At 55.5% G+C, this 26,151-nt stretch overlaps 1 protein-coding gene across 7 annotated transcripts in view; it reads right to left on the bottom strand.

Annotated features, from left to right (window-relative positions):
* Positions 1–18,949, bottom strand: part of PIK3R5 (phosphoinositide-3-kinase regulatory subunit 5) — a 73,753-nt gene extending 54,804 nt beyond the window's left edge. For 2 of the 7 annotated variants that reach the window (XM_054222081.1, XM_054222074.1), the window contains exon 1: positions 18,818–18,949. The gene's annotated coding sequence lies outside the window, so the exon portion shown is untranslated. The other 5 variants (XM_054222076.1, XM_054222075.1, XM_054222082.1 and 2 more) reach the window with 5 other exon arrangements.
* Between the last annotated feature and the right edge of the window lie 7,202 nt (positions 18,950–26,151).

Below are 26,151 nucleotides of genomic sequence, written 5' to 3' on the forward strand. Positions count from 1 at the left end.
CCTTTGGTTTTGGGACGAAAGTTCAGTTGTCTATACATGAAACTCCCCCGCTGAAAATTTTGGCGTCAAACAAAGCCTTTGCTTCTCCTTGATGTTCTCAACTCCTGGGACCACTCCTAAACCACCGCAGCATCCCTGGCAAGGACAGAATGGCTTTGCAGACTAGGCTGCCTGCTGGGGTACGAGAGATTTGGGTTTAAATCCACTGTAAAAGCGATCCAACGTTTGTCACTTAGTGCTACAGACCACCATCCTTCACACCATCACGAACGAAGACGTCCTCTTAGAAGTTCAGCAGTTTCAGCAGTAATCTGGATACGAAGAAAAAGCGTCTAAACAGCTCAAATAACTGTGTTTGCGTCACGGCAGAGCTGCTCTGCCTGTCTGCAATCAAACGTGCACCACAGGGGCTCGACAGCCCAAGGCTAACACCGCTGCGGCCCCACCGAGAGCTGGGGAACCTGGCCCTGCAGACACACCTACACCAACACTCGTGTGAACTCCACCATCACGATGGGATGGAGGTGTCTCTTCAGGTTTTGTTTTGACTTTCAGAAACAAAAGCTCCGGTTCAAGGCAAAATATCACCGGGGAGATGCTCTCCATGCTGGATTTTACCCCCACCCTCTCAGACAGAAAGCTGCAGCCGTTTGGTTTGGCTTGAGACTCACAACCCAACCAAGCAAGTGACGGGAGCTGAAGCACAGTTTCTCATATTAGCAACCCCAAGACAGGCAAAACCTGAAAATATTCTACGATCTGCCCAAAACGAACATGTTTTAGCTCATACCCTTGGCTTGGCCATTTCAGGTTGAGGTAGAGCAGAACAGCCCTACTGGTAGAAGTTCAGTCCTCCAGCAGCAGCTGATCTAGATCAGGGCATTTTGCATGTTGGAAGATGTCAACGATACACGCAGGACTGGCCAGAAACTTGAAACCAAGGCTACAGACGTCTTACATCTGGGGGGTGGTGCGGTGGTGTATATTCCATAAAGTTCTATCTATCCATCTATATATGTTCCGTAATCTTATATCTAGTCCTTCTCTGGCAGAAGAGCTCAAGCGGGGGAAGCACAATTTGCAAGAATAACACATCCGCACTAGGACACGTTGCAGCCCAGCACTGTCAGTTATGGATTGCCCTCCTTCGCATCCCTCATCGGCAGAAATGGTGGTGGCAGCCCATGCTATGGCCCCGAACGTGTGGACTCGCTCCTCTGGTATGCCCTTGGCAGGAGAAAGGGTTGAGAAGAGCTGAGAGGAGAAAAAGTAACTCACCCAAGGTGCTAGGGCAAACCCCTGGTAGATCCGGGAGGAGACCATGAAGGTTCTGCACCAGCTGTAGCAGTGGACTCACAACCGCTTCGCTCTGCCAACACTCACAGACACTTCCCTCCTGACGGCACCTCCTCTTTAGACAACACTCCCAGCAGCAGCTTTTCTTCCAGCCCCTCCCAACCTCACCCTCTCTCCAAATAGACCGAGAACATCATGCCCCAGCAGGCAGCAGAGCCCAGGTGAAAGATGCAAAGGCTGCTCTCCTCGGCGGGGATGCATGCTCCTCCTTCCACCAGGCGCACCAAAGCCCCTGGAGCTGCAGCGGCGCTTGTGCCCAGCACAGTCTGGAGGAGGAAAGATCTGCTGTGGCTGTAGGTGGGACCCAGGAGCCCACACAGGCAAAGCGACCCTCAGTCACCTTCATCCAGAGTGTGCCTTCAACCGCTTTTCCCCATGTGTCCACACCTACTTTCCCCCATGGCCTCGCATACCCCTCATGCGACGGCTGAGTCCTTCTCAAGGATTTTGTGGGTGAGGCTCGGGGTCTACTGCAGGATCTGCCGTGTGACCTTGGAAAGTCATTTGTGTATCTGGAAATGAATTGGCTCTAGGTATTTTTGCATAAGCTACTTTCCCTGCGGTGTTTTTGCCCTGCCGCTGAGCACGTAGGACTCAGTAATCAAATGAGGTCAAAGAAAATTCCAGCCAAAACCCCGGCAGCAGCCGCTGCAAACAGCCAACAGCGTCTGAACAAGCACAGCCCGGGCTTGGATGATGGATCTCCCTCTTTGGTAGCACAAGACAAACCATCACAGAAAGTGGGAATAATCCTGTGGGATTAAGCAACCTGCCATGACCAGGGCTGACATCTAAGACAACACACGGGCAACAAGGACACGGACTGCTAGTTCCCAAGGGCAGAAGAACTGGAAAAGGCGACTCTCCGCAGTGAAGGCTGCAGAGCCTACAGCCCACCCGTCCTCTGCCTCTCATTACATATCGAGCACACTTCCCGTCTGAGGAGGAAGCCACAAGCCATGCGGCTGAATCCATCCGCACAAAAACATACCCCTCCCCACCGGCCAAAGCCAAGGACTCCACCATGGGCTCGCCCACCGAGATGGTTTCCAAGAGCAACCTACACTTCTGCATTTTTGACAGAGATCTTCTTACTTCACCTTCCCGCGTGCTGGTGCCAAAAGGAGAAGTGCTCTGGAGCCCAGGGGAAGTTGTGCCACCATTTCCTATTCTGGAGGATGATTTCACTCTCCTGCCACATCCGAGAGCCACATGTGGCACCCGCCACGCTGCCCAAATGAGCTGTGAGGCTGTTAACATGCAAAGGGCTCTGGTTTGGGCCAAGCAGTTCCAGGAAACTCAACAGTCGCGTTCAAGAAAATATAAAAATAAAGACCACATCGAAATGATCTGGTCAGAAATAACCGTGCGGTCCCTTGGTGCTCATGAGGCGGTAAGATACCAAAGCAGCGCACGTGGCTCAGCAACAGAGAGGCTGGAGAAGCCACAGTCCAGGTCCAAGCAATGACTTTCTGCGCTCCCCTAAACGACGACACGCTCAGCAAGCTTGGGCTCAAGCATCCCTGGGGCCCTCTCTTCTTGTTTGGAAGGGGTCAGTTCCCTTGTCCCCTTCCCACGGCCAAGCAGCACTGCTCTAGTGATGGGGGAAGAGCAGATCCAGAGCAGCCAAGAGACCTGCGCCTCCCCACACATTCACGGAGCTGGACTCTTCCCACCTCCATGCTAAAGGAACGGTGACATGTTGACCAACCACTGACAAATGTCCGAAGGGAAGACTTTTTCTACCATTTATCGCCAGGGTTTCCCCCTATTTGCTCAGCATGGGCATGGGCCAGGACACTCCCCCCAAGCAGCTTGGCTCCATCTTCCAGTCTGGATGGCAGATTCAAGCATCACTCCAATACGTAGAAGGCTTTCCTTACAGCCATAATAGCCTGGATTTCTGCTGACACCAACAGAAACATCATCCCCATTTAGAGGGCAGAACCTCCCGCCTCTCTTCCCCAAGGGAGTTTGGTAAGCCCCATTACCAGAAGCTTTCTACAGCCCAGCCAAAGAGCGAATCAGGTCTCAACGTATTCCCTGCTTAAAACTTACTGCCGTAGCCTTATCACCAGAGAGGCACCTCTAGATATTTTTAGAGGTAATATCTGCTAGCACAGGAATTACAGTGCATTAATTAGCAGAGAGGCGCATACTGACAGTCACGAGGTCAAAACACAACATCCATAATTTACACCTCGTTGGGAGTTACTGAGGAAACAGAACGTAGAAGAGCCATCACAAGATCTGCCGTCTTTAAGGGCTCTGAGCACAGAGGCTCCCATGTCCCCAGAAGAAACAGGGAAAATCCACTTTCTCAGATGGACCAAATCCTCATGGACAGCAAAACTCCGTGGAGGCTCTATGTCCATGTTGAGGCGGTCCCTAGAAGATAATTCACAGTTTGCAAGGCTGTTGTCCATCAGTCTGATGGCTCAGGAGAAAAAAAAATAAAAGAAAAAAAATAAGGGGTGGTCAACATTTTCTCTTCTGGGATAAACTATCACGAAAATTTGTCTGCATTTTGGTATCAGTGGCCATTCATGCTCCTCAACAGTCACACGTGGCCTCAGCCTTTTAGGTGACCGGGGTACTGAGAGATGGAGCTGCCTTTTTTAACGGCTAGTTAAAACTAGAGAAAGTTGTAAGTTGATTGGTCATACAGACGGGCAGATTCACTTTCCTGAGCCATCTGGATTGTTCCTCAAGAAGTTCATAACCTGACCCCACCTTAAGCAGCCTCTCTTCCCCCAGAGCTTCCTCCACTGGGCAAAAGTTATTGGCAAGGAAGCGTTGCAGTAAGTCAGGCTGCGGCAGGACTTCCCGCGCTTCCCACTGCATGCCCGGACATCAATAGCAATAACCAGCTGCAACCTCAGAGGAATGGACCTAGAGAAGGTTATCACTCAGGTTCCACCACTACCGAGCAGGACAACCCTTGCTAGATGAGTGGACGAAGCACAATAGCTCAGTTTCCCTCCAAAAAAATCCCCAAAGCGCAGCTGCTCAGAGAGGGAGAGAGAGAACCACTGCGGGATGCAGGACTGACAGCGAGTCGATACCCACCACCATCTAAAGAAGAAAACCATGCCATTACTCGCCGACAAAACGCTTGATCATGACTAGGACTCAGATGAAATTAAGCCATCCAGAGATGGCTGATGGCTAGGTCAGGTGCGCCATGCTTCGGTCCAGAAGGGGCTTTTTCGTACGCACAACGGCTGTTTGGTGAGACTTTCTGTCAGAGTGGTTCACAACTTCTTCTCTGAACAGCCTGGCCCCACCGGCAGCCCTGCTGGCATCCCCACAAAGGCTCTTCCCAGCACACCAAAGGGCATGGCGAAATGAGGAAAAAGCCTCTAACACCCTGAACACCTTTGTGAACCTGCTGCACAGCCGACAATACATCAAGGCAAAGACGACCAGCCAAAACTCTTGGTATCTTGTTTCTTACAACAACGTAATTCAGGCTGGCAAATTCAGGATTATCATCCTGAGCCAAAAAAAAAAAAATAAAAAAAATGACAGAGTTGAAGGCATGAAGCAAGATAACTGAGGAAAAAAAATCATCCAGTGACTTTGGAGAACCCACATCAGCTGTTTGCTCTGCTGTAAAGCTCCATGGTGACACTAGGTCTATCCCAGGGGCAGGATTCATTACCTCTAACTTTACCGATGCAAAAAATGAGGTGAATCCCTAAGCAAATCGACATCAACAGACAGAGAGAGCACCTGGTATGGGCGTCAGGAGGATGGGGCCAGGCTCTTTTCAGTGGTGCCCAGGGACAGGACAAGGGGTAACAGGCACAAACTTGACCATAGGGAGTTCCACCTCAACAGGAGGAGGAACTTCTTTGCTGTGAGGGTGGCAGAGCCCTGGCCCAGGCTGCCCCGAGAGGTGGTGGAGTCTCCGTCTCTGGAGACATCCCAAACCCGCCTGGAGGCGTTCCTGTGCCACCTGCTCTGGGTGACCCTGCTCTGGCAGGGGGTTGGACTGGGTGATCTCCAGAGGTCCCTTCCAACCCTATGATTCTATGGTATGGAGGTCAGCCCATCCCATCCAACTTCAACCTTCTACGAGGGGAGATAGCAGACAAAAGTTAAATTAGAGGCCTCAATTTTTAGGCAGGCATCCTTAAGCAAGACAGCTCCCATCCTCCTTCTCCTAAGCTGCTTCCCACATCTAAAGCAGGAATGATCACACTTCCTTCCTCAGCCAGCAGTTGCACAACCAAACGCTTCAAAGCCTGTCAGAAGCTCAGCTAGTGCAATAATGGGAACATGGAAATTGCAATAGACTCACTTAGTTTAGCTTTCACTTCTTCCCCCCCCACCAAAAAAAAAAAAAAAAAAAAAATTGATTCATAACAAACAAAAGCAGAAGCCGACATTTTTGCAAGTGGCTTTGGCTGCTCAAGATCCCCAGGTTTCCTCGCTGGACTTCCAGGTGTAAGCTCCGAGGAGGAGTGCCAGAGGCTGGAACGAGCAGCTCTCAATAAACTACTGGTTCAAGAAAGCTTTACAAGCGTGCCACTTCCAAGCCTCTGCTGTAGAAACAGAGAGTTATTTCCACCTTTGAAGACAGAGTGGGCGCTTTAAATCTGCCTAAGGTCAACTTTATGGGGCTATTTCACAGACGAACTACGTTAGAGTACTGGTAATCCAGAAAACACAGACAAGTAGGAGAAAATAAATGCGTCATTACTTAGTTATTTGGAGCAGGTGAGGGCTAGCAATAGATAGTTGTAGACACCAACAGTCCAGCACGTGTGGGACAAGGCAGCAGAGGTCTCATTTACACGCCAAAGCTGCATTAGATCTTTGGCCAGCAGCAAAATTCCCATCAACTGTGGCAGGACCAGTGGTGGGCCCTCTCACCGGAGGTTATCGGAGAAATCAACTGAACTGTGCCTATGACCAAGCAACCCCCCTCGCTCCCGCAGGGAAGATGCAGTCTCTTACCCAACCGGCTAAGGCTGACCCACACAAGCCGGATTTGAAGCGATGGCCAAGGAGCGAGGAAGGCTCGAGCGCTCAACTGCCCATGGGAGGCTCGTCGCTGAACGCTGCCCTTTGGGGCTGTCACTGGCTCTCCTCTCTTGAGTCATTTTTTTCGTTTTTCTTATTAAAAAAACGACTGGAAAAGTTAGACAAGCAGGTGGGGCTGCCCCTAAAATGTACAAAACACAACCACAACAAAATTTTAGTGATTTCAGAGTGAAACCGCCATCACGTTATCAGCCTGGTAATGAACTTCTCATCACAATAGTACTGACTGGACTCCAGCTCCAGGGAGCTGCTCCAGGAGATTATTTCCACTTTATGAAGCAGGAAAGACAGTCTCCTCCTACGTCCGCCCGGAGATATGGAGGGGTAAAGCATACTGCAAAGCACAGTGCAAGAGCTGGAAGGAGACACGCAACACGTGGGGTTCAGTTTGCAGCCAGGCTCAACTTCTGGTCCCACCAGGACAAGTCCAGAGCAACGCATTGGTTCTAGTTTTAGCAAGGAAGTCACAGCAGGTACCAGAACCTGCACGTGGACCAGCAGCCTCGGAGGTGGCAGGGATGAGGGCAGAGCCAGCAACCCCCAGGCAATTTTTAGCCATTGGAGAGGAACAGGGTGATCACAGAAACAAGGTGATGTGCATGAACCACTGACCCCATCATTTGCAGGGGATACCGTCAGATCAGCTTCACGGAGACCACGTACCACTCACGAGACTGCGGCGCTCACACAAAACCTCTCTGATCCTTCCAGAGTCTGTCCCTGTGCAGTAATAGCTGCAGCTAGATAAAGTAACAGAAAAGGAGTCTCAGCAACGTGTAATAGGAGCAATCTGGAAACTGCAATCCAGGCAAGTTCAACAAGTGTTGGATTAAGACAAGTACATGCTGGTTTCGCAGCATCACCACCACCTTCCCCATCAGCAGTGCTGGCAGCAAGTGAAGGCGTGAGATGAATACAGAGGAGACCCCTTTTCCAGTCCTGGGGTCTCCGGTGGGAGAGAGTGAGAACAGCAGCAGCTCATCGGTTGTGGGTGCCGGGTTCAGCTTTTCAGGTACTAAACTCCTGGTGGGGGCACAGCACCCATCCTGCTTAACACTGGACACCGAGAAGACCACTAGTAGATTTTAGGAAGCCAAGAGACCTTCCAGAGACAGATATTCAACAGTAATTGAGCGGGGATTACAACATTTTGCATCGGCTTTGCATCTCGACTGACCTGAGCTCAAACCAGCCATCTGAAGGTTTGTCGCTTCCATATTCAGGCCTGAATTTTAGAGTAACTCTGCATTTCCTTGAGAAACAGAAGCAGCCTGCGACGCATCGCAGGCTCACACAAGCTGAAGGCACTTGCAAACTATTCTGGGACCTGCTGCGAGCGAGCAAGCGATTCCCTTGCCACGAGGACAGGAACGTGAATGGGGCGGCTACGTGGAGACCACGACCAGCGTTAGACCCTAGCAGCAACGCTGAGGGGAAACTGAAACCACAACAGCGCGATAGTGTCCAGCGCAGAACTGTCTGCAAACCTCCCTACCGCCCATTCTGCAAACTGAGACTTCCTCTCAACTTATTTTTAAAATGTTCTTTTTTACAATTACCTTTTTTTTTTTTTCAGGCCAGGATCTAGAGTATTCTTGACAAACAGATAACGGGGGAATTCCACGCGCTACCCCTTTAAAGCCATGATGTATTTTGATGCCGAGAAATACAAATCTCTAAATTAGTCCCACCGAGCCATCACCGAGAAGAGCAGTTGCGATGGTACCTTCTCTCTTTCTCCAAAAAGACATTTTCTCTATATGCAACCCCAGTGACTCACTGCAGGTCCTTTCAATTGGAGATGCTCGTACCATTGGCAAGACCCTGCCTTCATCTCCCTCTCCAGCTAAAAACATGGGCTGCGCCCTTCATCTCCATATCCCATTATTTTTAGCTCCTGTAACGCAACACTCTTGAACCGTTCAAGTGTCGAGCTTTGGGAAGTGAAAGGCACAGTGAGAGGCACAGGGAGGAACGTGTCTCCCTGACGTTGTTAGAATAAGGTCTACTACTTTTTGCCATGGTTTCTGAAGGAAACTGCAAAAGTCCCATTCCTGGAGATGCTGAAGGACAAGCTTCAAATTGAAGGACAGGGAGAAAATACGCCCTTGCTCTGCTTCAAACTGAAGGGCACGTGCCCTGCTCTGCTGGGGGTGGGAAACGGGATAAACTCAATCACAGAAAGGCTGCTATAAAGAGGAAGGGGCTTATCTGCGCCCATGTCCTTGAAGGCAGAACATGCAGCAACAGACTCAAATCGAATGACAGGGGGAGAGCGGTCCCTGCCCCAGGGCCAGGCGGGGATCCTCAGCCACCCTTCCCGTCCTGATGGCCCTTCCAGTCCACGCTCCTCAGCCCCCATTGCCTTTTCAAGTCCTCCTGCCTCGAGGCAGATGAGCAGCTACAGAGGCCTGTGGGAATTTCTGGGATTTCACCATCGTAAAGTACATCTTGATGCTCAACAGTAACTTCCTAAAAAAAAAAAAAAAAAAAAGAAAACAACACCCACTCGAAGGAAAAACAAAAATCCAGCCCTACCCTGTGCTTCTTTTTATCTCCCCTCCATCAACGCTTTGCTCACCTTCCGACACACCAGACCAAGGCTGGCGGGTTTCAGCAGCCCGCGCTTTGCTTTCTGGCGAGGAGCAGGAGCACAGAGCCGAGCCCATCTCCCCTCCTCTTGCTCTCATCGGCAACAGCAGCTCTGCCGCCAGAGCCACGCGGCCAGCGGCATCCCTGGCATCCAAACACCCCTCTCCGCCAGCCCGGGGTGGGTGCAGGGAGATGACCCAGGATATCAACCACCATCAACACCACCATCCACCACCACTCTATGGGCTGTGTGGGTTTGGCAAAAGTCAACCAGGGTAAGAAAAGCCTCTATTTTTCTCCTCAAAAAAACAGCAGAAATGACACATATCTGATCTGAGTAAGAAAAGACCAGTTATACATACTCACTTTTCAGAGAGGAAACGCACTTGTTCCTGGCACCAATTATGAAAACCCCTCGCCACATGATGCAAGAGTTTATTTTAGCTTGTATCAGTCTTTATCACACCAGTGAAGGTTAAAGTTTCACCCAACAGCACCGTCAATTACAAGTTCAGTGTCAAGTGAAGCCCCAAAAAGATTTAGGCTGGAGATAGCGCTGGTGTTTGGCCCAGCCCGGCTCGGGGCCGGGTGCCGTCAGCGGTATGTAATGGAAACTCCGGGGTTGCTCTTCAGGGAAGGTGGAAGTTCAGCAGAGAAGTGGCTGTGTGTCACAAGGGAGGACCAGGGGAAAAAATAAAAAATTCAGCAAATGCATAATTTAGAGAAAAAAAAAAAAAGGGGGGGGGAGAAAAAAAAGAAAGGTGTTTCCCAAAATAAAGGCAGCAGCACAAGCTGCCCCTGCCAAGAAGGAAGTGAAGGACATGACAGAGTGTCAAACGGTTCCTCCCAACACTCCCTATGGTGGTTGTCCAACCTGGTAGGACAAACCACAAGGAGACATCCCTGTTGGAAGGGTCTTATGGCCACTCGGGGCAAAGGGGACAAGACTCCAGGTATTTCCATGCACAGCAGGACACACCCTCCCAAAAGCATATGGGACACCTGGGGTTGAGGTCCACGCCCAGACGTAGCAGGCACTGAGCTCCCTCCCAAGCTGAAGACTTCACTGAGGTTGAAGATGCTGCAACAAAGTCTTCAGCTTGGGAGGGAACCCAGCACCTACTGCCTCTGGGCACGGGCCTCACCCCCAGCCGTCCCATGTGCTGTCTGCGGCAGTTGCTGCGTACGTGGGGCTTCTTTGGACATTGCCCTTGGGGAAAATCCATTTTTACCACGCAAGGGTACACGTGGGTGGCACTATCGTATTTAGGATAACATCAAACACAACGGGAAACAGTGATACCGCAGTATCATGAAAAATGCTCATCAGCTACGCTTTGTTCCACTGACCCAACACTTTCCTGTGACTCTCCAAACCCTTCCTAAGATTTCTTGCCCCATGTTAACCCCTACTCTGCTACACTGGCTCAGAGGGAGGGGTGCTGGGGTTTTGGGGGGTTGGTTTGGTTTTGTTGGTGATTTTTTTTTCCTATTGCAAAATCATCTGTTCGCCTTAGCTGGGCCAGGGACCATCCCCATCATGCAACCAAGCAATGCGGCACAGAGAATACACAACCAAGGGTCCCTCCCGGGGGGGGGGGGGACCCCAACCTCTGCCCCACGCTGCCTTCCCCCCCGCAGCTGCCTTGCGATGAAGGACAGCGAGAGCCGATGCTAATTCCTTCAGCCTATTCGGAAAAACAAGTTTACACGTGAGATTTCAATTGGCTCCGTCTCTGCTTAACTACTCCAGCTGTGAAACAAAGTAAGTGAGAGACAAAGCACTACAAACAAGCAGCGTGACCATTTGAGAGGGCTTTTTGTGGGCTTTAATGCCAAACCCACTAAATAGATTAACTTACAGCATAAACAAGCAAGTAAATCTTTCCCCCAAGGCCCTGTGTATCCAAAGGAAGCTTTGGAAGTTGCTTCCTGCCATTGTGGAGGCCCTGCTGGGAACCCAGGAGCCTTTTCAGTCCCTGGCTTGGTTGCCCAAAACCTTCAATTTACTTCCAGCACCGCTGGCTGCAGCACCACAAAAGACAGATGATGGCAAGGACGGTTTTTGGCTCTTCCCCACCACCCTCAGAGAAACGGGACCGTGACTCACACCTGCTTCCAAAGCTCACAGAAGGGTTCGAGCTCCACTTTGACCAGAGGACTCGGTACAAGCGCAGCACCACCATCATAACTGATGAGAAGAAAGGAAGTCTCCAAACAAGGAGACAGACCAAGGAGAAGTGGGCATCCACCCAACAGCGGGACGACCAGCAGTGGCCAACCCCACCAGGCTGCTCAGCCCCCGAGCATCTTCAAACAGCCCACAGCACCAAAATGCCACAGCAGCATCCACACTTGCCATTTGAGAGGGGAATGACAAGCCTAGGGCACGAAACCTTTCCAGACCCTGTGTTCACCTCTGGGAAGAAGCAGGCTCAACCTGTGCTGGAGGCCACCACTGCATTCCAGATGTGCCAGCCCCTGCAGATGTGGAGAAGGGCAGGGTGCACAAAGGGAAGGTGCTCGGGCTGGAGAGCTCAGGGCCATGCCACCACAACAAATGAGGTCCAAGCCCCTGGGCTCTCCCTGGCTGAGGGCAGGACCCTGAGCTGGACCATCCTTTGGCCTGGCCTAGTACAGTCAGCAGACCTACATCCCCATCAGCCCAAAAAAGCTATGGAGAAGACAAGCTGAAAGGTTGTCTTTCACCACTCTCCATCCCTTTTTTCCAGCACAGTGACTACATTTGGCAGCGACATGACAGCTGCGAGGGACACTGAGAGCACCCCATCCCTGAAGTGCCTCCAGCCAGGCTGGCACAGCCCCAACCAGCTCGTGTCCCACACGGAGAACAAGTCCCGAAATCCACTCAGTCACACGTCAGAGGAGCAAGGGGTGTAAGAGCCCACGCAGGAAATGCAGCCTGAACACCCTCCCGCCCCCGGTTCTCCCCACGATGGGCAGGAGCATCACGGCACACGGGGCTGGTCCCCTGGCTCAGCTCTTCACTAGGAGCCAAGGTCCGGGGACCTGGCACGACGGTGACTGCAAGTGCCCAATTTCCACAGAGTCAAAGGCTGCTCTCTTCATCCTAAAGCATCCTACTCACGGTGGCGTTCTGGTTGGAGACCAGTAGGTGGAAGGCACCTATCCTACTCACCATCCTGCCATCACTTCTAAAGTCAGCGCCACAATCCAGCAGCTCAGTGCCCACCACAAAGCGGATCCCCAGGCTCCAGGTGTGCTCTGTACCAGCGGACATGGATTTAGACCCACGTAGCCATTCCTTTACACCATCTCAGCTCCCTCACTGTCATTCAGACCAGATCAACCTGGGAACAATTTGCATTTAACGAGCAATCCTTTGGGGACATCGGGCTTGTTGGCTTTGATTGCAATCCAGCTAATTGATCCAGGGAGGCAAGCCTCAAGCAGAAGCCCTCTCAGATAAGCAGGATGCATACATGGGGATGAGGAGGATCAGGGATGTTGCCCAGCCTGGGTCTGCAAGGCTGGAGTTGCAGAGTGGTGTTCCCCAGGGGTCAGTACGGGGCCCAGTCCTCTTCAATATAGTCATCAATGACCTGGATGAAGGGACACGGTGCACCCTCAGCGAGTTTGCTGATGACACAAAGCTGGGGAGGAGGGGCTGGCTGACACAGCAGAAGGCTGTGCCACCATCCAGAGAGACCTGGACAGGTTGGAGAGCTGGGCGGAGAGAAACCTTATGAAACTCGACAAGGGCAAGTGTAGGGCGCTGCACCTGGGGAGGAATAACCCCCTGCACCAGGACAGGTTGGGGGTGACCTGCTGGAGAGCAGCTCGGTGGAAAGAGACCTGGGAGTCCTGGTGGACAACAGGATGACCATGAGCCAGCAATGGGCCCTTGTGGCCAAGAAGGCCAATGGCATCCTGGGGGGCATCAAGAAGAGCGTGGCCAGCAGGTGCAGGGAGGTCATCCTCCCCCTCTGCTCTGCCCTGGGGAGGCCGCATCTGGAGTGCTGGGTCCAGTGCTGGGCTCCCCGGTTCAAGAGGGACAGGGAACTGCTGGAGAGGGGACAGCAAAGGGCTACCAAAAGGATGAGGGGACTGGAACACCTCTCTTGTGAAGAAAGGCTGAGGGATTTGGGTCTCTTCAGGCTGGAAAAAAGACACCTGAGGGGGGATCTTATCAACGCTTATAAACACTGAAAGGGGGGGTGTCAGGAGGATGGGGCCAGGCTCTTTTCAGTGGTGCCCGGGGACAGGACAAGGGGTAACGGGCACAAACTTGACCATAGGGAGTTCCACCTAAACACGAGGAGGAACTTCTTTGCTGTGAGGGTGGCAGAGCCCTGTCCCAGGCTGCCCCGAGAGGTGGTGGAGTCTCCGTCTCCGGAGACATCCCAAACCCGCCTGGAGGCGTTCCTGTGCCACCTGCTCTGGGTGACCCTGCTCTGGCAGGGGGTTGGACTGGGTGATCTCCAGAGGTCCCTTCCAACCCCTGCCATCCTGTGGGTCTGTGATTCTGTCAGTTTGCTGGGTCGGACTGCAAAGCCCCCGCACCCGAGAGCCGCCGTCGCTCCATCACGCAGGCAGCGGGAGGCTGCGCTCGGCGTGAGGACCAGCTTGCAAGGTTTATCGACACAAAGGCACCGAGAACGAAGAAACATTTGCGAAGTTTCACATGTACAGACTGCCAGAAACAATGAGAAAAGGGAAATGCCACCTGAAAGGATGAGAGCTTGTTTGCAGAGAAGCCTCTGAGGCGAGGGTTTAAATAGACATCGAGCGATGGGGGAAGCAGCTGAAAGGGGAAGCGTTTCATCCTAATTTGAGACAACAAAGAATGGGCCTTTGTGGAAGGGATGAAAAACACTTTTGCAAGCTGGAGACAACACCGTCTTTCTTAAAGCGTGCACACACCAGCCCGTACACCCATCCACACAGCGCTGCCTTTGAACAGACATTAACACAATATTGAAAATACTTTGACCTTACAGCACAAAAACCTCCACCGCAGGATAAAAGAAGACGACGAATTCCCTACCGCCGCAGCTGCTAAGGACAGTCACAAGATCGGGGTGAAGCTGAGCCCGTCCTGCTCAGCCGGAGCAGCGTCGTGACCGGGGGGACGATGCTCCGGCGTGCCCTGCTGTTCCCAGCCACCCTCCTCACATGAGCTGCTCGTGCCGGGCTCTGCTGGCTTCTGCTTAAACCCACCCCGAAAATAAGGGCCAGCAGCATTTTAGGAGCACCCGAGCTGCTCTCCCCCCGGGCACTGCCGGAATTCTGAGCAAGGAACCCCATCCCCATCTCTCACAAACCCGGACGGTCCCCCTGCAGCTCTGGGAGTCATTAACAATTGTCACGGCGCCGCAGGACGGCGTCACCCAGCCAGGTAGCGTTTTCCTATTCCCCTTTTAACTCAGCAAGAGGGTGATGCTCACATCTGTCAGCTAAAAACAAAAAAAAAAACCAACAAAACCCATCTGCAGCCCTTTTCACTGCCCGGGCCAGGTGGGGAGGGAGCGCTGGAGCCCGTTCTTCCCCGGGCACCGACGGAGGGTTGGCCAGCCCCGTTCCGGGAATGGTGCGGCACAGGTGGGAGCGCTGAGCACGCAGCTGCCCCCGGCAGGATCCGGCCCCCGGGCTCTCTCTTACCAACAGGAGACTGGAAGCCGGGTGAACTCTCAGATGGGGCAGGTTATGGTTAAATACGTCAATCGCGCTCGCAAGGAGAGGACATCTGAGCCGAAAACAGCCGAGCCTCGAACACGAAACCCCGCCACGCCGTTTCCAAACAAACCGCGCTTCCCCGTAGCATCGCGCTGCCTGAGCGCCCGATGGAGCCAGCGCTCTTCCAGCTCCGCATCTGTGAACTCCGCCGAGCATCCGAGCATCCCCCGCTGCGCCACGCCGGCGAGGGAACGGATCATCCGACCACAAGCCCAAATTGGTCGTGTCCCCCCCCCTTTTTTTTTTTTTTTCTCCTCTCTCCAGAGCTTGAAATCAGAGATTAACAAGTCTGAAGGAGCTCATGCCTGGCCACTCATGTATTCCAGATGCACATGCTATAATCGCGGCTTGCCAAACAGGATACGAGGCGTAAGAAAATAAAGCATTTTATCTTCAAGCTTTTCCAAGAGGGTATTAGAAACAATGGGGAGGAAATACAAAATTAACACTAGAGAAGAGCAATTGGCAGTGCCCCTCGCGAGTCTGTTCTTCATTACAAGGCTGCCTATTCAGTAGCTTTCATTAGGAAAATCGCATCGCAGAGCCATTCCCAACAGTGTCCCTATTTCCTAATTAAGCTTCGCCAAAGAGCCGCGTCTTTTAGTTACCGCGCAGCATACAATCACCACAATTACCATTTCATCGCACCCTGGCTGCTGAAAACCCTGCAATTAAAGCATCCGAGGAGTCACACGGGCGCGTCATTGGGGAGACAAGTTCTCACGTCGTGCTAATTGGCGGCCAAAGACGAGATCAGAAAAACGGGAACGTGGGTTTTCGGTTTCCACGCTGGGAAAGGCGCTGGGGAGCCGCAGCCGCTCCCCAGGCCCCCACCCAGGCGAAGAGGGCTCGGTGCCAGCGGCGAGCGCTGGTGAAAGGTCCTCGCCCACCCCTGCGGACCGCAGCACAGGGCGATGCTCGCCACGTCCTCGCACGTATCACACCCATGTCACCAGGCGATCAACCCCGACCCAACACACGTGGCACAAGGCGGACGCAACCTCGCGTGGTTTGTAAAGGTCACCCGGAGACCCCCCGACGACAGCTTTGGATGGGTGGGAGCCTCGCAAAGAAAGGGCTGGCAGCGGACCGGTGACAAAAGCGTCCCCACACCACCTCCGACCACCCGGCAAGGATGCGGAGTCTCGCAGTTCCAAGCCTCTTAGGGAAGCGGAAAGGAAGTCTCGTAGAGAGGTGGGGAAAGAGGATGAGCTGCAGCCATGGAGCCTGGATCGCATCCACAGGTCACATTTTCCTCCGCTGCAGCCAGGAGTGACATTTCCAGCCCAAAACACCCCCCGGCTGAGCATGGCTGCAAGGCGCGGAGCTGCAGCCAGGGAAGACATGCCAGGCTGCCGTGCGATGCCCGTGGGGGGGTGGGCATTGTTTCCATAGGAACTTCATCCCCCCGCCCCATCCTCTCACCTACTGCCCAGCCCCAAGTTCAAAGCTGAACTCAGACACAGCAGGAGCCTCCCGTCGCTTAAAACCAACCTGGGGGCACTCACCTGTGTGTCCCTCCCCCCCCCCCCGGCAAACTCAGGCGCAATTTTCCACTCGCAAAATAATAATGCAAAAACGGGCAGCCCCGCCATGCCAGGAACAGCTCAGCGGCCACCCAAAAAAAAAGAGAAGTCGAAACTACCCCAGGTAAGCTGCAGCACGGCAAGGCCAACAGCGGTCCCCGTGCCACTGAGAGGGTGCCACCAGCCTGGCCAGAGCATCACGCTGGTGGCAACGCCGCTGCAGCGTTGGCCATCCTTCGGCCCCACGGCTGCTGCAGCACGGGCAGCACGCCCCGCCGGAGCGGCAGGCCGTACCTCTCTGCCAGCGCTTTCCTCTGGGTTCGGTTCTTCTTTCTCAGTGCAAAACGCACATCTTCATTTTCACGTTCAGGAAAAGGCACGAGGTGACAGTTTTGGTTTGCTTTTCTCCCAACTGGGGTGCCCTGATCTCCAGGGGGGAGGAGGGACCGGAGATGCGGGGCTGCTGGTGAGGAGCTCTAACTCCTCTACCCCAAATCAACGCACGCTGGCAGAGCTTCTCCCTCTGCACAAGCACCTCTAACACTTTCCATCCCCTTTCCTCTCACGGAGCTGCCGGGAGCGGGAGAGCGATGGCCACACGACGCGGGGGAAGGCAGACCAGGGAGCTCCCCCCCGCTTCAATCCTGCGGGACAACACCGTCAGCCGGCCTTGGACCAAGCGCATCCCCGATCCGCAGGGTACCGCAGACGGGGCTCCGCGCCGCCCGGTTGCCTCCCCGCAGAAACCCGCGGTGCAGCGCCCAGCCATCGCCTGAGCCCTCCAACCTGACGTAGTCACCGCAACCGAGGGATGTGACCACCGCAAACGCCACCGCCGGGCTCTTGCTCTTTATCTCCCCATCTTTCTAGGTTTAAGCTTTAATCTGAGCAACGCCCGGAGCTCCAAAACACTTTGCAATCGTGTTTCGGAAACCAATTTGCAACTCCATCCGAGTTGTTGCTCTGAACAACAACGAAAAAAAAAACAAAAAACAACAACAAAAAAAAACGAAATGAGACCCCTGCGACACACACAAAAATTAAAGTGTTGACATCCTGCACGTCCCTGGAGTTTGGCAGGCTCTGCATCAAACCAAGGTTTAGAAAATTAATCTAAATGGAACGGCAAAATAAATTGCAGCTGTTGAGCACCAGCCTCTCGCGCAGCGGGGTGAGCAGCACCAGCCTGCAGCTGCCTGAGCTCGTTTGCGCTGCGTTGAGAGCAGCGGCAGCAGCAGCACCGAAAACAAGCCCCGAGCAGAGTTAACGGGTGCTGGGGTGACAGCAGTGAGATTTTAATAAACATGAAAACAAAGGTCTGAAATCTCTTTTCTCCCGCTTTCGTTAGCGATTTGAATCAGCCTAGCCTTTTCCTCCCTTAGGGCTTACACCATCTGAAGCAGCTAAACATCCTTTCGGGGAGGCTGCTGCAGAAGTGAGTGCAGCAGGAGGCCCGGCTGGGGCTGGCCACCCTCTGGCCAGTACTAGCCACTAAGTGGGAGCTGCTGGTGACATGGTAAGGCCACAGAAGCACCTGATGGAAGATGCTCCTTCTCAGGCACAACTATCAGCGCAGGCTGGTGCACGAAGCAGCACGGGGACATCTCAGGGCTGGTGCGTGTCCAGACTCCGATGCCAGAGGGATGGATGCCACGCTGCTGGGCTTGTCACATCCCAAACCACATCCTGTTGCCCTCCGCCCCCCTGGGCTGCGGGGACCCGGCCGAGGGTGACGGGAGCAACAGGCGACTCCTGGCCCTTGGGTCCCTCCAGCCCGGCGAAGAGACCTCCTGCTGCAGGGACAGGGAGTGACTCACTGCCACCCCCGCCAGCGGCCCTGCCAAAACTCCAGGCAGGCGCTGGAGAGCCCCCGGGATTTCCCGGGGACCCAGGGACGGCAGGGTGGTCCCCGGGGGCCGGGCAGGGCCCTACACCTGGGCCCCGAGCAGCAGCTCTGTGGGGCGGCGCGGGGGAAAACAAGTGCGTAGTCCAGAAATGAGTCACGGCGGTGGGGCCCCGTCCCCACCCGCGGGGTGACACCGGCTCCTCCTGGCCAGGGGCACGGCCGGCCACAGACCCCCCTGGGCTGCAAGGGGACATGGTGCGGGGGGGTCCCCTTCCAAGGGTGCAAAGGAAACCCCCCACCCCGGGGCTGGTGACACCCCCACTGGTGGGTTTAAGTGGAAACCCCCAGCTGCACGGGACCCCCCCATCACACCAGGTTCATTCCCCCTCCTGTTACTTGGACACACCGTTTATAAGTAGTTTCGCCCCCCACCCCCCAGTTCCACAGCCCCCGCCGGGCACACCGGTGCCCAGCACTCTCCCACCCCACGCACCCCGTGGTGCCCGCTGGGCGCTGGGGCTCCTCGGTGACACGGACACCCCGGTTATAAGGCACCCCCTGCTCGTCCGCCCCCTCCAGAGCACCAGGCGTACACAGCCCCCCCGGCCCGGCCCGGCCCCCCCATTTACACGGTCACCGCGGTAATAGGGAGCTCACCGGTTACACCGGGTGCACGGAACCCCCGCCCCGGTTACACCGACACCCCCCCGACCCGCGGCTCTCCCACCTGGGGGGCGGCTGCCGCCGGGGCTCCCTGCCCATCCTCGGCTCGGCTCGGCTCGGCTCGGCTCGGCTCGGCTCGGCGCCCCGCCGGGCTCCACGCCGGGCTCCGCTCCGCTCGGCGGCGGGCGGCACCGGCGGCACCGGGGCGGGAGGCGGGCGGGGCTGCCGGCAGGGCCCGCCCCACACGTGTGCGCCGACCGGCCCCGGGCACCGCCCGCCCCGCCCCGGCCCCGCCACCCCCTCGGACATCCACACCCCCGGCCCCTCCACCTGCCCTCCTTCCGCCCCTCCGTCCACCTCTTCCTCCAACCACACACCTCTTCGTCCGTCCATCCGTCCGTCCGTCCATCCATCCATCCATCCATCCATCCATCCATCCCTTCCTACACCAACCCCTTCATCCGTCCACACACCCCTTCGTCCGTCCATCCAACCCTTCATCCCTTCATTCATCCACCCACCCCTTCCACCCCTTCATCCATCCACCCATTCCTTCATCCAGACAGCCAACCCTTCATCCCTTCGTTCATCCACCCACCCCTTCATCCATCCACCCATTCCTTCATCCAGACAGCCAACTCTTCATCCTTTCCTCCATCCATCCGCCCCTTCATCCACCCCTTCATCCACCCCTTCATCCATCCATCCATCCATCCACTCACCCCTTCCTCCACCCACTCACCCCTTCATCCCTCCATCCAGCCCTCCATCCATCCCTCCCTTCCTCCCTCCCTCCCTCCCTTCATCCATCCACCCACCCCTTCATCCATCCACACACCCCTTCGTCCATCCATCCAACCCTTCATCCCTTCGTTCATCCACCCACCCCTTCATCCATCCATCCATCCATCCATCCATCCATCCATCCATCCATCCACTCACCCCTTCCTCCACCCACTCACCCCTTCATCCCTCCATCCATCCCTCCATCCATCCCTCCCTTCCTCCCTCCCTTCATCCATCCACCCACCCCTTCATCCATCCACACACCCCTTCGTCCATCCATCCAACCCTTCATCCCTTCGTTCATCCACCCACCCCTTCATCCATCCATCCATCCATCCATCCATCCATCCATCCATCCATCCATCCATCCCTTCATCCCTTCCTCCATCCATCCATCCATCTATCCTTCCCTCCCTCCTTCCCACCAGCCTGCTGTTCATCCAGCTAGCCATCCCTTCAGCCAGCCAGCCATTCCATCCGTCCATCCTTTCCTCCCACCAACCTGCCATTCATCCAGCCAGTCATCCCCTTAGCCACCCACCCTTCCATCCATCCATCCTGACACCCGTCTGTCCCCCTGCCGCTTTCCCTTCCACCCTTCACTCTTCCACTTGTGCACCTCTCCATCCCTTCCTTCCTCCTGCCATTCCACCATTCATCCGTCCACACACGCCTCCGTTCTTCTATCCGTCCACCTCCCATCCATCCACCCATCCATCCCACCATCCTGCTATTCACCCACCTACCCTTCCCTCCATCTCTCTCCTTCTTTCCCTCTATCCATGCACCTTTCCAACACTCCATCCTTCCCTCCATTCATCCATCTGTCCATCCCTCCAATCCCCCCCCCAGGGGGGCCATTTCCCCATCCCTCCCTCCCTCCATCCTTCCTCCCCTCCCTCCACTCCGCCATGCTATGTATTATATGAGCTTGTTTTCCTTCTCTCCCTGTGCAGCCCTTTAACCAACCTCTGCTGGAAGAGCCCTCACCACCTCCCCGGCAGCACAAGGCCACCCGCGGCCTGGGCTGGGTGAGCCTAGACTGGGGACATTCTGCTGATTTCTGCTCGGGTGGCACCTGGCAATGGCCTTTTCCTGCTGCCTTCAAGGTTGCTCCTGAGAAAGGGCCTGTGTCACCTCGATCGCTGGCAATACTTGCCCCCCGCGCCTTCCCGCTGGCCCATCTGCCACACGGGGCTTGCGGCTGGATCCAGCCCAGCTGGTATTGTGGTGAGGGCAAGAATCTGGCTTTGGGTTTCTTTGCGGATTTCCGTTTTTCAGAAGAGAGTGACCGCTGCTATTGCTGCTCCGAGACTCGAAAGCTGCTCGGGGGCCGAAATAGATGTGGGTTTCGCAGTGAGATTCCAGTGAATTTTAAAAAAAGCAAACGCGCTCAGAGCCAAAACCCCCTTTAACTGGTGGCTCATTGAGACAACCACCCGCCGCACAAACCGCGTGGGACGCCGGTGCTCAGAGCCCCAGCTGCCTCCCGAAGCATCGCCCTGCGCCAGGTGAAGGCCCCGCGGAGTCGGGGGGACGTGGGCTCGACCTTCGCCAGCTGAGCGGCCACCAGCAATTCAGAAGAATTCCTCCGGCGACAAATATAGCAAGAAGGGGAAAGTCTCGTGTCTGTGTCATGGTGCCACCTGCCCCAAGGCGCTACCCTGCAAAATAGCCGAATATTCAGGTGGAGCAGGCTTTGTGCCGCAGCCTCCTCTCGCCTTGGGCTCTTCACGCAAGCGTTAAAGGCTGGGTTCGGTTTTTGGGTTGCCAACCTGTTCTTTCCCATCTCTTCCGCCCTATTCCCACCTCCTGGTTTCACACCCAGGACCAGAGGAATCGTATTCCTGAACCGGAGGAATCGGGATGTGTTAGAGGGGATAAATCTACAGAGGCCAAACGTCTCCGGGTGCCGGAGCTGCAGCGTGTCCCCTCCCATCCCCCGCCCTCCCCACCTGAGGTACTGTGAGCTGCTTGTTTTGCTCCTCCGGGCACGCTGCAGCCTGAGGAAGTTACCAAACCTGGTGGCTCAGGGGGCTGGTGCCGGCGGAAGGAAGCGGAGGAGCACAGGGAGGTGCCGTGCCATGCCCCAGCCGCCACCAAGGAGGCTGCTGCAGCTTGCAGGGACAAAAATGACAAACAGCGGCATGGTGACAACGGGGCTGGAGGAACCACCACCGGGAAAGGGCTCCAGAGCACCTCTGAGGGCTGCTCACACCAGCGTGCTCCTGGGAGCTCCTGGGAGCAGAGCGCCGCGCTCCTCCTTATCCCTGAGTTATTCTTATTTGAGTTTGGGAGATGCTGGGGATGTCGGTGCCACGCTCCGGGGTGATAGCAGGGCAGCGGGAAGGGATGCCAGGTGGCTTTTAGGGGCGGCACGGAGAGCGGGGGAAGCAGCCCAGGTCACTGCCACCCACGCGCTGGGGTTGCGTTCAGGGTGGCTGCGGTGACACCGAGAGCGGTGCCCGGCGGCGCGGTGCCCCGCAGCACGCAACAGCCTGCTTGGGCTCGTCTCTGCCCCACGGCTCCGGGGTCAGCTCCTTCCCCTCCAGCCGCCCGACGGCCGGGGAGGAGGAAGCTGATGCTGCGCTCTGACAACACACTTATTTAGACCGTTGGGTTCTCGGTACCAGCGTAAACACGCCAGCGGCACATGATGCGAAACACTGACCTGGGGTAACCTCCCTCTGCCAGGGAAAACACGGGCCAGCCGGCTCCGACGGACAGGCGTCACGCCGGAGACTCGCGAGCTGCCAGCGCTGCTCTGCCTTCGCGCTCCCCGGGTCTTGTTTGTCCTTCCACAGCTGCTGCAGCAAGATAAAAAGACCCAACTACCAAACTGCAAGTTCCAGCTAACTCGGCAGAAAAGCCCATGACGATGCAAATTCAGAGGGCAGAGATCGGGCCGCATCACTGCTTCCAGATGCCCAGGGGACACCACCTCTGCTCTGAAGGATGCTCAACAGCCGATACGGGGCGAGAGAGAAAGTATTTAATAGAAACGTACTTTTTCCATGAGCGACTCCAAAGGAACTCGTGGAAACGCTTGGCTGGGAGAAGGGCAAAGTTATCGCCGCACAAAGCCCCTTTGGTGCTAGAAAGTGATTTCCATAGAGAACATTTCTAAGCAAATGAGGTTTCGGATGTATGCAAAGGCACTGGGGTGCGGGAGGGCCGGCGGGCTGTAAGCAAGTCCCGCGAGAGCAGTCATTCTGCTTCGGTCAAATCCTTTTTCATTTCCAGGAAGGTGAACTCACAAACCCAAATCTCCTTCGCCCGGCTTCTATTTTGGTTCCTCATCCTCCAAATCAGCCCAAAGGTACCTCTTAGATGAGGCTGCTGAAGATGAGACTTACCCCTAACTTGCAGAGGTGCTTGGAAATTTGCCAGGGCCATGTTCCCATTCCTCTCTACTCAACTCAACTCAACTCAACTCAACTCAACTCAACTCAAACCAAACCTGTATTTGTACCACACACACACACACACTTTCCTGAAGCAACAACCTGTTGCTGAGTCAGGCTTCGCAGAGTGGAGTATGTCCAGATTTCTCTGATAAATACGCGGAAGACGGTTGCTCTGTCTCCAGTCTTGCGACACAGATGTCTGCTTAAAATACAGGATTTATAGGCCAAAGAGAAGAACATTGCTCAGGGCATGAGGGACATCAGTCAGAGCATTTAGCTGACTTGGGAATGTCATACTGATAAAAACACTTAAAATCCAGGCAGGAAAAAAGTCTGTGGGTAAAGACTCATTGCCCAGCTCATCGTGTGAGGGCTCACAAACCCCTGCTCTCCATCCCCACGTCCTGCACGGCAAAACCAGGAAAGGCTTTAACGTCATGAGGTTACAAACCAGGCAACTCCCACTTTCTGCAAATGCATCTTTTCAAAGATGGAGGGGTTTTTTTTCCTAACCTCCTCCCCAGCAGCGGTTCCCATCCAGCCAGGGGACGGAGGCTGAGGGGCAGCAGGGATGGGGATGCCGTCCTGAAGGAACGCTGCGGGTGCGGGGATGACCCTGCCTCTCTGCAGGGGTTTGAGCCAGTGCTGCAGCCCGTGGGGAAGGAGCTCCTTTCCCGACCTCCTGTCTCCCCAGGGATTTGCACAAGCACTGACTCACTCCTCACTGGGCCCTTCTCACGTGCAGGGAGCCCATGGGGCAAAGCCGACCCGGGGGCAACCCCCTCACACTGCCACGTTGCCCCAGTCAGTGCCCCTCACTCATCTGTCCCCCAGCTAAGGGCTCCCTGGGTCTAAACAAGGCGGGGAGCAGCAGGCTCAGGAGCTGGGAAGTGCCCCAAAAAATTCCCACATAGGCTTCCCCCTTCATCCCCCTTGCCCACAGCACCTTTCCAGCGGGTTTCTGCAGGCAGGCGCCATGTCTCTGGCCCCGCCGACCCTTTGCAGGAAGCCCAGTGGAAGGTCCCGTCTCCCCACGCAGCACCTCCACAGAGGTGGCCGTGTGGAGAAACTCTCCCTCCGCAGGCTGTGATTGCCCTTGGCCGGAGCAAATTCCCCCAGGCAGGTCCACGCCTGCCCTGAAACCTCTCCCCCAACCCAAATGCACCCCAGCCTGCTGCCCTCCCCATGGATATGCCAATGTCTGGAGACCTGGGCAGGAGGCACAGAAACCATGCGGGAGCCCAGCAGCATCTCCCGGGATGCAGCAGGCAGCGGGATGCAGGACTGAGCTGAACATCATCCAGGGAACAGGCCGGAGCCTGGCAAGAGGCTGCCCTCTCAGCCGGAGGGGTGCCGGGGTGTCCTTGATGGACTCAGGCCAAGCCACACATTGGAAATACCACAATTCAGCTGCCCCAAAATGCCATAAACTCATCATCTCCAGGCACGGGCCAACATCTGCAGACTGGAGCCAGCACATCTCCCAGGGATGCTTTCACTGTTGTCCAGACTGTGGGTTTCCCCTGGATTTGGGATGGCTAAATCTGTCCTTCCATGGACACCGAGGCCATGGCGTTCTGCTGTGCCTGGGGCTGCAGAGGCTCGGCCGCCACGGCTCTAGGTGCGCTCGGTGCTTCCTTCTCCCCATGTTCCCGTAATGACGGAGCCTCACAGCCCTGGCGGAGCGGCTCAGCGGCCTCTCCCCGCTGCCTGCACAGCTTCAAAGGGAAGGGGAAGCAGGATCCATCGAAAAGGGAACCTGTTTTTTCTCACTGGTTCCCCCCACCACTTGTGTTTTTCATTTCTCTGGTGCAGCTCAAAGGACACTGAAAGATTGCTCAACACCACCTGAGTCTGACCCTTGAGAAACGAAAGAGGGCTGTAGACTTCAGTGGTGGCAGATCTGACCCTAGATGTTCCCCTTCCGCCTCCCATGCAGGAGGTGAAAATATAACCTTAAATGACCCAACCCGGTGAAGTGCCGAAGGTTTCCTGGCTGGCTCTGGGGTGGAAGGAGCTGCCACACTTTGCGGCAGGCGAACACTTGTCTGATCTGACTTTTCTGTTCTCCCGCCCCGTGTGAGGGCTCAGGGCTCCTGGAGCAAACCCACGTTAACTCCTGCCCCTCTTCGACCTCCTTTCTCAGGTGCCTTCTTCTGCAGAGAAAGTCCAATCCTGGTCTTGGGACATCATGGCACAACTCCCTGCACTGCCACTGGTGCCCTAAGGGACAGGAGCAGGTCACTCAGCCCTCCGTGCCTCAGTTTCCCAGCTCTGAGAGGGCGATGCCACCCGTCTCGCTCTGGCTGGTCCATCCTGCAGCCCATGGGACCATTCCGATGTTAGGCTCTGACTTTCGCATGCTGGAAGCCACCCGGATGCTTGCTGGAAGCCTCACTTTTCACAGGGAGAAGCAAGACAAGTAAAAGTCTGGGTGAAACTTTGGTGCAGGAAACCCAAACATTTTCCCCACTGTAACATCAACAATTTTACTGGTAATTGTAAGAGAAGCAGCCACACACCCCTCCTGCCCCCATGGCCACATCACGCTGTGGTTTGGGTTTCCAAGCGAGCCGTGCATTCCTACGCAAACGGCTGGTGCTCTTCCCAGGACCCAGTTTGCAGCTGGCAGTGGTGAGGCAGAGCCGTGGAAGAGGACGGGGTGCCCTTTTCCTGCAGGAGAAACAGGGAAGGGGTGCAGAAATCAGGGCTGGGCTGGAAACTGAGGCGGCAGCTGGACCGCCGGGGACCATTCCCCACCCCAAGGCGGACCTGCTGCGCGGCCGTCCCTGACGGACGTTTGTCTGCCCCGTTCTGGAGCCCGCTGAGGACAGGGCATCTGCGGCATCCCGGGCAATGCCAGCATGGCTCTGTCCTCACTGCTAGAAAGCCTTTCCCGGTGCCAGTCCTAACGTCCCAGATGCTAATAAGCCCCATGACTTCTTTTATTGATGGTGGCATATGGAGGACACGTCTTCATCGGGCTCTGTGATGACTTTTCCTTGTGCCGAGCGTCTTCCTTGGCTCGGTCCCGCCGCGAGCACACAGCCCCGGTGCTGCTGGCTTTCCCAGCCCTCTGCTCACCTGCTTGAGCCACAGCCCCCAGATGGGATGCAGCACCGCGGGGATGCTTCCCCAGCACGGAGCTGGGCAGGGGGGTGGTTTGCACAACCTCATGCCTCTCCTCAGCTTGGTGGGCATTTGC

Source organism: Rissa tridactyla, chromosome 15 (genome assembly GCF_028500815.1).
Source record: "Rissa tridactyla isolate bRisTri1 chromosome 15, bRisTri1.patW.cur.20221130, whole genome shotgun sequence".
NCBI classification, from domain to species: Eukaryota; Metazoa; Chordata; class Aves; order Charadriiformes; family Laridae; genus Rissa; species Rissa tridactyla.